The following is a 12,054-nucleotide window of genomic DNA, read 5'->3' as shown; positions in this document are numbered from 1 at the left end:
TACCAAATACATCTTTCATTCAGCAAAGGATTGGTCTCTATACCAGTGGTTCTCTTTTTTAGCCTCATGGCATCCGTCTCCTGTTCTAAATTTTGCAGCACCCCAATTAAACATCACCAAGATCTAAATTCAGAAGAGATATAGAGGGGAGCCTTGTGGCTAAAAAAAATTGAGAATCACTGATCTAGTCAGTGCCACTTAAAGATGGTAGGGGCAAGACCTCACCCTGCTGTGCCCTGCTCTTCCCACTGCCTGCCCCCTCCAATATATTGCTGCTTCATTGTTCCTTGCTCTGACTTGATATTGTATATGTAGCTCCTTATTTACCACATTGGCAAGATCTTTCATTGACTGACTGCCTGCCAGCACTCCTACAGTTCCTGGCAGGAACAGTAACTTAGGCCTTGCCATACATTACATTAGTAGTGCTTATGTACACCCATATATTGCTACAAAACCTGAGTGTGCATACATTCAGTCTGTCTGTAGCACCACAAAGATAGCTGAGTCACCACAAAAAGGTTCCTGTTTCAAGCTGTGTGTACAGTTACACGTACTGGTATAGTAGGGTTCTTGGGCCACCAGCATTTCATAGTGCTCCACTTTCCTCTTCCCTCCAAGGGGGATGGAGGGAGAGTGGATGGCTTCCTGACAGCCTGCGAGGAGCAGAGCTCCAGCCCAGCCGGGAGGGGTTCCCCACACAGGCAAACTTGGCAGTCCCAGAAGTGGCCATAGCGCTTCATCTGGTGCTCCCACTCCCTGGCTGGTGCTCGCAGGGGGAGCACCAGCACTCCTGCCTGCCCCCTCCTGTCCATCACCTAAATGAGGAGCACGGCCTGTCAGGGGGTGCACCAGCTCTCTCAAGGGGTGCATGTGCACCCCCATGCACCGTCTGTTCATTGCCACTGGTTGCACTCACCAGAGTGAGCTATCAGAGAGCAATTGCTGCTCCAGGGGAGTACCAGCTCTGCAAGGGGACATGGCTGCTTTCACCATGCTACCAGAGACCAGTGTTGCTGCCCCTGCAGTGACACTAGCCCTCTACTGCTGCCTCAGAAGCACAAAGAGCTGCTGCCTCAGCCTGGTGGTGGCCACAAAGAGATCTGCTGTTCTGGGACACAGTCCTGGAAAAAAAACTGGCCAAGACAGTCTGCCCCCTCTCCTACTGAGAGCAGCCCTTTCCACTCCCAGAAACAGCAGCACCTGTCAGAGACAGCCCCCTCCTGCACACAGGGATGGCGGAGGGCAAGGAAGGCAAGGGGCCTTGTCCCCTACCAGTGCCCTGGGCTTGGATGTGCTTTGACAGCTGCTTTTTCTGGTCTGAAAGCAGCAGACCGGAGCAGCAGCTTCCAACTGATCACTGATAGCCAGCCCCTTCCCCAGCAGGGGAGAGGATAGATTGTCAGTGTTTGGACTCACTGACAGGCTCCCCTGAGGGTGGGGGAGCAAAGGAGCAGCCCCCTAATGCCCCCTGACAGGAGACAACACCTTTGTGGTACCAGTGTTCCAGCCAGAGGGCTGTGCAGTAGGGCTGTGCAACACTTCAGTCTCTGATTCAATTTGGTGGAGATTCGACCCCATTCAGTGACCAAATCTCCAAATCTGAATTGAATCAGAGGACACTTTAATCTCTCCGAATCAAATCAGAACCCTCCAAATTGATTTGGGGGTCTTTCAGAAGCGGCTTGATGCCTACATGGCTGGGGTCACTTGAGCCCAGTTTCTCTCCTGCCCAGGCAGGGGGTCGGACTTGAAGATCTACAAGGTCCCTTCCAACCCTATTTCTATGATTCTATGATATGATTCTATGATTTGGAGAGATTCGGGAGGATATGGCAATTAGCACATAGACATAGCTTTAAATGTTTTTTCTACATACCTCTAGGTAGCAGGCGGCTCATGAGAGCTGCGATGCTGGGGTGCATGGAGTGTCCCACAGAAGCATGGGGGGCTCCCCAGCACATTCGGTAACAGACCTGGAAGTGGCCAGAAGCACTTCCAGTTCACTTCCAGATCTCCTGGGGAGCACAGGGGGTACCCTCTAGCTTGGCAACTGGTGCCTCCTGGGTCTGTGGGGGGCACCTGGGGTCCCCCCACAGCTAATTGCTGAGTTGAGGGGGCACGGGGGGGCCTCCCACGTGCTCCCCGAAAGACCCAGAAGTGGACCAAAAGTACTTGCAGTCTACTTCCGGGTTCACTGCCGAGCACATGGAGGGCCTCGCCTCCCACCCCACCACACTCCTGTGGGACACTCTATCCACCCCAGTATCACATGAGCCGCCTGATACCTAGAGGTATGTAGAAAAAATATTTAAAGTTGTGTCTATGTCCAAATCACTGGTTCTCCAAATCAGCATTGAATCTTCAGATTTAGATTCAGCCAAATAGAATCAGGGACAGTTACCCGAATCAACGAATCAAATCACTGTCCCTGATTTGGCCCGAATCCAAATCAAATAGGGCCGGCTTCATACATTCCTATTGTGCAGCTGTGTACACCCTTATAACACTCTGTTTTTGTTAGAGACCCTGCTAAAATCTAGCACACTGTTTGCCGCATCATAGGTTCACAGCAAGTCACCAGTTGGAGACCCTGTGCTAAGTTCCAGTCAACCAGATACTGACACATTCTATATAGGAATGAGGAGGCCCTCAAATGACAGGCCTTTAAGTTCTGGGACTTTATCAGATCTGAAAAAATGAAAAGTTCCTTTGCCATTTGTCTTTGTCCTTGGGAGCCCTTTTTGTAATTAATGGTTGTTCTCCTTTCACTTCTACCTACTCACTAAGAAACTTGGCAGACACGGTGACTCAAATCTAGGCCCCTGCCTCTTTAGTGCAAAGCAGCTGCATAGTACAGGAGGTACAGCTTTGGAAAAAGGATGAATCCAGGGGTATGCAAACATCCAGGCAATACATAGATTCAATAATGGTCTCTCTGACCCTGTTGCTGGCTTGCACAACTTTGTGCCAGCCAGCAGTTCTGCTGTCCAGTAGCTCTGCACTCCAAATTCCATTGGCATCAGTGGAAGTTTTACTTAAGAGCCACAGAACTTGGTCCTGTGTGATCAAAAAAGTGAGTGTTGCTGCTGATGTGTAAAGTTGGAACACTGGTAGGGAAAAAACATTGCAGTACAATATACTTTTTTTGGACAAAATTTTTCAAAGAAAGAGAAGCTGAGGTTTGCACAATATTACAGGCATAGTTGAACTGACAAAGGTGATTTCAATCAAGCAGCATGTTGGGTGTAAAAGCCTAGATTTTGTTCTTCTACAAAAGAATCTCTTTTTTCTTTCTCCACATACTGTACATCATTTGTGCACCAAAAAGCATTCACACATTGTTTGTTAAAAAGAAAGTTATATATATATATATATAAGAAATCATGAAAAGTCAGTCTTATTTTTTTCAGCACAGTAGCAACCTCCTTGCCTAAAAGTAGTCCAACTGATGCTTTTGACAGTGCTACCTGAATGCTGAAACGCATTTATTTTAAAATACCATTTCAATTGTTCTCAAACACTTCAACTATGGTCTCATAATATATGCTATTATTTCCATACAAGAGGTTGGAAACCTTTTTTCATGTGGTCCATTAAGAGCTCTTTGTACTATTTTAAGACCGATTTGTGATACGTTGTGTTATGATTTTATATTTATGTTGAGTATCTGTCTGACCTACATAGCCTGGGGAAGAGAAGTCAGACAACATAGCAATCAAGAGAGCCTGGAGCTGGTACTTCTTATAGAGCCTCTCAATGAGAATTTTTGCTTCAAGAACAGATAATTTAAGGGTTTTTTTAACATTCTCTCTTTTTGTTGAAAAAGCTTAATACCTGCACACTTCATGTACAGTGATGAAAGAGCTTTTATTTGAGTGTCAAGTTGTAGTCACACTAAGTACAACTGTTCTTATAGGAAGGGATGGAGTGTGTAAAATACAGAAGTTCTTCCCCTTCTATATCAGACTTTGACCTTGAGACCTACCCTAGTGTGGTTTGGAACAGGTTTAAGAGTCCATTTTCCATCTAATGAAAAGGGACAGCAGGGGGCATTTTCAGCCATTCTGTACTTTGTAGTCAATGGCAATCTGGTGTCATACTGAATTGTCATCCATGTTCTTTACTTCAGTATCAAACATCTACTCCCTAGAAGAGTCAGTGCAGTGGCTCAGCATGCTAGAGGCTAGTGTACACATTAAATTGTTCACAAGAATCTTTGTAACATTACTGCTAGATTTGGAAACCCTGCCCAAGGTGAGCAAAAAGTGCAAAGGTGTCAGGCAAGGCAGACTCATAGGTCTGATTGTCTTTTAATGTGAAAGAGAAATCAGAAGAGGGAGCATTTGAATGACATCGAAAAACAGAACAGAACAGCTAGCTAGCTGGGAAATAGAGAACCAGTTATGTGTAAACTTCACTCTCTTGATACAAAGAAGTACTACACTGTGCAGGCAAGAAGTAGGTTCAGGATACAGAATTTGAATTAAAAATCTAAGTCACTGATTAATGCCAGCACTAAAGACCATAAAATACAGTCAAAGATATGCTTCAGCAAATGCTTCATGGTTTAATTTTACTGGAGCAAACTGTTCATTTGTTTACATATCATTACTTTGCTCAGGGGTAAACGTTGTTTTATATTTGCAGGGGTCCCTACCAAGATCCCACTGAGTTTTGGGAAGCACTCCAAAAACTGCACCACTAATAGAATTTATAAGCTTTGCATGTGTGTATGTTTCTTAAAGTGCAAATATGAGATTTGAGATGTACTATATGCAGTTCAGTTCCAATTTGTTTTTAACAAAGCCTTTGACACATTACATTATGTTGCATCCCAATTTAATGTAAAGTGACTTCTTGTGTCCAACAAGAAATGCATTTTAAGGAGAATGCCAACTACTCTGCTATTTTCCTTGCTGTTGAATTGGCAGGCACTTTGCCATATCCCCTGCCTGTAGAAGATTATTTGCCTGCAACAGTGCTAGCTCTGCTGGTAAAACAGGCTAGTATTCTTCTCATCTACCCTCTGCATGGCAGACAGAGGTAGTCATATATTTAGTAATTGAAACTGAACTTGGTATAAGATGCAATGCAAGTCTATCTTCCAGGGGTATCTAAAATATAGGGCAACTCTGCCTAAATCCAGGAGCTCCAGATGTGATTTTGGAGACATGGCAAGTGTTCTTATTGCTAAATACATAACTACCTCTTGGAAAAATGGTCTAATCTCAGCTGTAAATACTGGGAATTACATGCCATTTCCCTTAGAGCAATAAATGTTCTTTTGTCTGTCTAAATTTTGTTATATGTATTGCACAGGTAATTCTTAACAGTGTTGTTCTGTGCCATTAAAATATCAAAACCTAATCAGTCAGCTGGCAGTAAATGGAAAAAATAGAAATCCATAGCAAAGATTAGTAATATCTAAAAGTAGTTTATGGGTCCTAGTGGGATTCCTCCCCCTTTTAACAACGAAGTGCAGAGTGAAAGAATATGCACGGCTTACTTTGTCTTCCTATTTCTTTTGATCTGAAAGAACAATCAGATAAGGCTGATTTCTGAAGACAGTTCAGAATGAACAGATTTCAGTTGCCCCCAGTGATAACCATCATTGTCAACAGGAGGCATTCCAGGTACTGACACTAGGGCTTTAAATGTTCAGATACTGAACATTTTATCTTTTATTTTAAAAACTACTGCTGGGAACTCTCTTTATAGAATGCAATGGATGATGAGTATTTAGAGGAAGAATGAACCCTGAAGGAGAATAAAGCTTGAGCCTCAGAGACCATCAATGAACACCAGAGGGATAGAATATTTAAGGTTAAGGTGGGGAATTTTATGCACACAAAAAGCGGAAGCTGTAGGAAGTAGCAGAATAAATAGTCTAGAGTTACGTAGGGTACAAAATACATGTTTCACAAAAAAACTTTTACCTCAAGCCAGCGATTTTCAGCTGGGTGCTGTGGCACCCTAGGATTCTCCAAGATCCCATTAAGGGTGCCACACCATTCGATCCCTTTGTGAGGATGTAAATGCTGTCCTTCCCTTGTCTGGCATCCTGCATCTACCCCAGCTGCTCAGTGGCACCTGCAGCTGCTCCTCTGAGAGCTGCCACCTTTGGTGTCCTACCCAGTCCTGCATGCAACCCTCATGTGTGTTGCCCCCATGCTAGGCAGGAGGACATGGGGCCAAAGTGGCACTTCGCAGCCCACCTCATCTCCTCTCTTCCAGCCATGCTCCTGGGGACTGGTGAGAAGGGCTGTAGGGGTGGTGGCCAGCATGTGAGACTCCACAGAAGCAGTCTTGGCAATTGGGACAGGAAGGAGGCAAACAGGGGAAAGAACAGGTCACAGCAGGGTTAGGTCCTGCCCTCGCTACCCTCACCTGGCACCAGCTAGATCAATGGTTCTTAAGCTTTTTAGCCTCAAGGCACCTTCCATAGCTTTTCTAAATGTAGATTGTATCTAAGTGATTCTCAACTCAGGTGCCTTTAACTTAAGTCCTAGATGAAAAGGAATCTCAGGCCCTGATCCCTGTTGGATATTTGTTCACTCGCAAAATGAATCAGGGTTGAGGTGCCTGGACCAAACGGGGCATAGAAATTTGCAGGGCTTCCACCTGCCTGATGTGTGGTTCTAACCAGTACCATCAGTCTTTCACTTTAATAAGCATTATGTTTACCCACTACTTTAGCTTTCGATTTTGCAAGGACAACATTGATTCTGGCACACTGTGAGAAGTTAAATGATATAACTCAATGCCACATTATGTATGCTACTGATTGTTTAAAAATTTAAAGGAGCACTTTCAACTGATATTAGTTACTAGTTCCCATGAATAGTGTGCTATATTAGTGACCTGCACTGAAGGTCAGTAGATCACCATCTTATTATTGTCCAGATTATTAACTAGGAGCATGGTGCATTTTAAAAATAGCTATAATTAATATTCTTGACATCCCTGTTTTTTTTTCTAAATAAGTAAGTTTGAATGGAAGGACACAAATGAATATGTCTTTTTCTTTGTTTTGCTTGTTTGTTGAACATTTTTGTTTCAAAGTATGGCTACTATGGAAAGAGTGCCTGGAAAAATAGCATCTGCTTTGCTTTCTACTCTGCATCAGAGAGTTTAAATTTTCCACCAATTATGCCACTGTGTGAAAATGTCATTTATTCACAGTGACCCCATTCCAAAGCCCAGAGAAATCTTTGCTAGTCCTACTGTTGATTTCAGTGAGCTTTGGATCTAGGTCCCAGTGCCCAGCATTCAATCCCAGAATTCCCAGTTAACTCCAGAGTTGTTAATTCCACCCAGTTAACTCAGGGTGCAGTCATGCCTGTGTCTGTACTACCTCCCCGCCTGGCCTGACACCACTACGCAGAATCAGGATCAACCCATTCACTCCTGTCTGGTGTGTGAGCAAGCCAGGCAGATAAGCAGAGTAGATGGCTCTTGGGCTCTCTGTCTGGGACTTGTGTCCTCAGAAATCCTCTAAATTATCTATGGTGGCTGATTGTTGGGTTTGGGCATGAATGAGGGTGGCTTGATTCTCAGCAGTGGTCCTATGCTTGTCAGAGAGTCAGTATAGACATGCCCTTAGCACCCGAGCACTACACTTGGCCTTGTATAGGCAAAGCTGAAAAAGCACTGCCCACAAAGGCCCACACCTGTACAGGAGTAATCCCTCAACATAATGAAAAGGCTTTTCTTTTCCTGGAACACTATTTAACTAAGTCAAGAGCTAGTCTTCAGCTTCTTCTTCACACACACAGGTCAACTAAGGGAAGTCCTTTCTCACTTTGGGGGTGGAAGATAAAAAAACTACATCCTTCTTCTTCCTCCTGCTTTGCCTCACTGCCATTGCTCAGCCATCTCCATGACCATTTCCTTCTGCCCTCAGACGCACTTTGTTGTTTAAAGGAATTCAGTGAACCTCTTCTGCAGTGGCTGCACATTCCAGCTACTTTAAATAGGATGATCCTGTTCAAGCTGCTGTTGCTTCTCCCAGCTAGTTGTAACAGGAAATTAAGATTCCATCATCTTATCCAGCATCCTCCACTTCTGATTGAGGGCTTCCTGCAGGATCAAGGAAAGTAGCATGGCCCATAAGAAAAGATCTTGACCCTCCACTCAGTCAGATTGATGATCACCATGTTTAGAATCAGGAAGGAACTTTACTCCATAGTTAGATTAGTATGGACTGTGGGGTTTTTTGCCTTCCTCTGCAGTGGGAGGTGTGGCCCTCTACCTGGGATCTCTTGAGCGCATATCAACAAGCATTACAGCAACAGGACATTGGCCACCATGGTCCCCTTGCTTTACCTGTGGCACATTAGGGTTTTATGTCTTGTGTTGTGTCAGGTTGGATGGTATTTTTACTAAGAGGTTATATTACGGATTTGTATAGAATTGTTTGGATAGAGATGATCCTACCTCAGTCAGGAGGTTGGACTAGATGACCTATAGATAGGGTGACCATAGGTCCTGGTTTGGCAGGCCAGTCCCAGATTTTGAAGGCCAGTCCCGACTGGTTGGTGAAAATTAAAACAAAAGTCCTGGAATCTCAGGGGTGCAGGGTGCAGCCAAGCAGGCGGGTGGAGTGGCATGGTGTGCCAGGCAGCTCTGCCTCCCCACCAGACTGCATCTGTGCCCCTGCCTGCTGGCCTCTGCCGCTGCTTGGGGAAGAGGATCAGTGTTCTGAATGTCCCAGATTTCCTTATGGTCGTGCTATCTATGGAGGTCCCTTCTAGGCTGCCATATTTCTCTATGATTTCTAAGATCAAGGGAAATAGCATGACCCACAAAGAAGTAAGGAGAAGGTCCTAATTTGTTTTTGAAGTTTTGTGCAGCTCTACTTGTAGCATTTCTCATTAGTGAACAGTCTAATATCCCTCACATGATGGCATTCCTCTCTTCCAAATCTGCAGAAGTGGCAGTAAATCAAACAGGGTAAATTTAGGTGACACTTTTGTTGGTGAGAAATGTAATGCATGGCCCTGTACTGACTTTACACTTCTAGAATCACCTGCTCCAAGACTGGATAAAGGAAAAAGTCTTCAAATTGTTAGGAAAGCTTCTGAAACAAGGATCAAAATCTTACTAGGCAGTAAACTGCAATTCTCATACACATACTGGCAGCAGGGAGAGGGAGTCATGAAAATAGAACATCAAAAATTAAATTGCGATTATTTTAGTCCAAGAATTTTGCGATTTGGGGATTCTGACTTGTGTCATCTTTACCCATGGGCTTGGTATTAAAAGATGAAAGATGGGATCTGGTAATGGTTAGCAGAGCCTAAAACAGAGCTGAAGACAAAGAAAGCATCTAGGGTAGCTTGCGGGTAAAAAAAGTGTGGAACAACTTTAAAAATCATTACAACGCTCTTTAAAGGACTCTTCATTTTTTGTTCTTATTTACCAATCAAAACCTTTCTATAATGCCTTACCTTTGTGTATATTCCCTGCCCCTACACTAGCATAAGGTGAATTCTAGGAGGCCTGTCTTATATAAATAGGCATAGGGTAAAGGAGACAAGTGTCCAGAAACTTTTAAGATGGTTGCTAGTGTTGACAGTATGCATTTCTTCAAAGGCACTGAAGTGGTACGTTCATAAACACTATTAATAGGATGATGCATCTCAATTGGGTATCTAGTTAAAACATAATGTTCAAATAAAAACTTACATACATAATAGGCCAGTTTCAAAAGGATTAATTTGGCTTATGATATTTTACTGAACAGTTTCTGTGTAGATACACGGGTAGACATTTTACAATTCCCCTATATTCTTACAGAGTACAGATATTTTGCAGATATCTGAAAATCTTAATGACAGATTCTTGCATAGATTTTTTTCAGCCTGATTAATGTTTAAGCAGCACATATTAAATATATTGACACTTAAATATTATTCAACTAGACTATATATGCTTTAAAAAGCATTATCTTCTTCTTAGTAACAGAGTTCTGATGGGATTTGTGTATATTGGGCAAATAAGCATGACTGTTGCTCTAGTGTGCTGTACTGCTATCAAACATGCACTATTGGATAAACTGAGACTGAAACTATAACATGGGCTTGTACAACTACACAAGCTCCATCTTACATTTAAAATGTGGAGAACAAAAAGCTGACAAACAAGCAAGAAGTTTTATTCCCATATATTTTCTATTACAAGCATAAAAGCTCTCTTTATACTTCATGTAGCTAGCTTCTGTCAATGACAATGATCTAAAAACCTGTCTTGCTGAATTTTTTTCATGATGACTGAAATACCTATGCATTGTATTACTTTTGTATGTAAAGTTATACAGTGTTGACAGATTCTGTAGTCCTCCCATGACAGGGCAATATAAAAACCTTTCTTTCTATGACTACCAAAGAAATCGCTGGGGTTAAATGACAGAGCTCTACTAGCTATTTGTCTGTCACAGAGAACTGTAAATTGCAGCCTGTCTCCAGGATAGTGTTTAGACACATTCTGAGATTAATGGTTTTGCATAGACACTTTGGACTCCAAGTGATTTTAAGATGAGCTCTATCAAGAAGATCCTTCCAATCTGAAGTCAACTGAACAGCTTTGCAAAGTTTTGAATTCTTAGCTAAATTTAAATGTAACACTGTTGGTAAGGACTGGACAATATCTTCTATAAAAAATAAAATGGTGGTTTCTACTATTTTTTTTTCAGACTAAATAAAGGTTTGGGCCTTTAGCTTAATTCCTTATGACATACTCCTTTTTATGATACTAGTGCTTAACTGTAATCCCTTTCATATAACGGACAACAAAGAGTTGCCTTATTTTTATGCCATGATTGAACATTTTCAACCAGCCTGTTGTTTTTCTTCTTAAAGCAGCAGAACTCAAAAGGAATTTTTAATATGATAAATGAATTACAGGAAGAAAAAGTTAAGTAGTATAAGCCACATGGGAAAACATCTCAGCTAAGGATGTGCTGATTCATTTATTTTTCAGAATCCTAATTTATATTAGTACACTGCAATAAACTAATAGACTAATAAACTAATCCTGCTGCAGGATTTCTAACTTTATCAGAATAGTGGCGCCAGTTAAAAATGTTTAAAATACAAAAAAAAATATATTAAATGCCACAAATGGAGAACATACTTTCACAACCCTTTTTAGCATAACAGGGAGAAATAAAAGTATATATCAGTATTGTCAAATAGCTTTCATTATTAACTATATTGCAAATTATGTATATATAGTAGTGTATAAAACACTCAGATACCACAATGCTGAGAGCCAGTGTGACTGGATGGATGGATGGAAGTGCAATGCAGCTGAACTTACTCTCAAGTAGTCTGTGGTTAATGGAAAGCTGCTTCTTACAATGGAATATAAAGGCTAAAAGAGACAACCAGTAAATGCTTACACAGCAGTCATTATGCCAATAGGCAGCACAAGGGTCCTCACACTTTCTTTTTCCTAAAGGTAGAACATATTTTGTTCCCTGACAATCTTCCTATTTGCAATTTGCATCTCTCTTCCCATGTAGCATCTTGGCAGCAGCCACAGTAATACCTGACACAGGGTCTTTTGTTAAGAAAGTATGTATTTTAGCTGTCTTTTAATCCAAGTTAGCAGCTGGAAATGAAAAGACTCCAGCACCATCAGCAGGTAGCTCACAGGAGACTACCTCTAGGTGTTCCCTGAGGCCGCTCGTGGCAGAAGCTTAATGTGCGGTGGGTGAGTGGAGCCTGTGCCCTGGAAGTTGCCTACAGGGAGGAATGCCAGAAAGATTCAAGCAGGGGGAGGCACACCTCATTCCCGGGGCCCGTGCTTACCTCACTGCTGCCTGCCTCACTGCCTGCCTCTATGGCCCCCAGTAGACATTACAATTAAGACGTTATTAACCTTGTTCCTTCTCCATGTAATTGCTATTAAATGGAAATTTTTAGCTCAAGTCCAAAAGAGTTTCAGCTCATTGTAATCTGAGGAAAGAGATTTTCCTCTCTCAAACTCATGGACAGACTTGCAGTATGAAATAGTGTCTGGCCCCCAGTTTTTGAGAAGGTTCCAAGT

The sequence above is a fragment of the Alligator mississippiensis genome, chromosome 2 (assembly GCF_030867095.1).
Source record: "Alligator mississippiensis isolate rAllMis1 chromosome 2, rAllMis1, whole genome shotgun sequence".
Lineage (NCBI taxonomy): Eukaryota > Metazoa > Chordata > Crocodylia > Alligatoridae > Alligator > Alligator mississippiensis.
The sequence above is the reverse complement of the archived record's forward strand: the minus strand, read 5'-3'. Positions refer to the sequence as shown.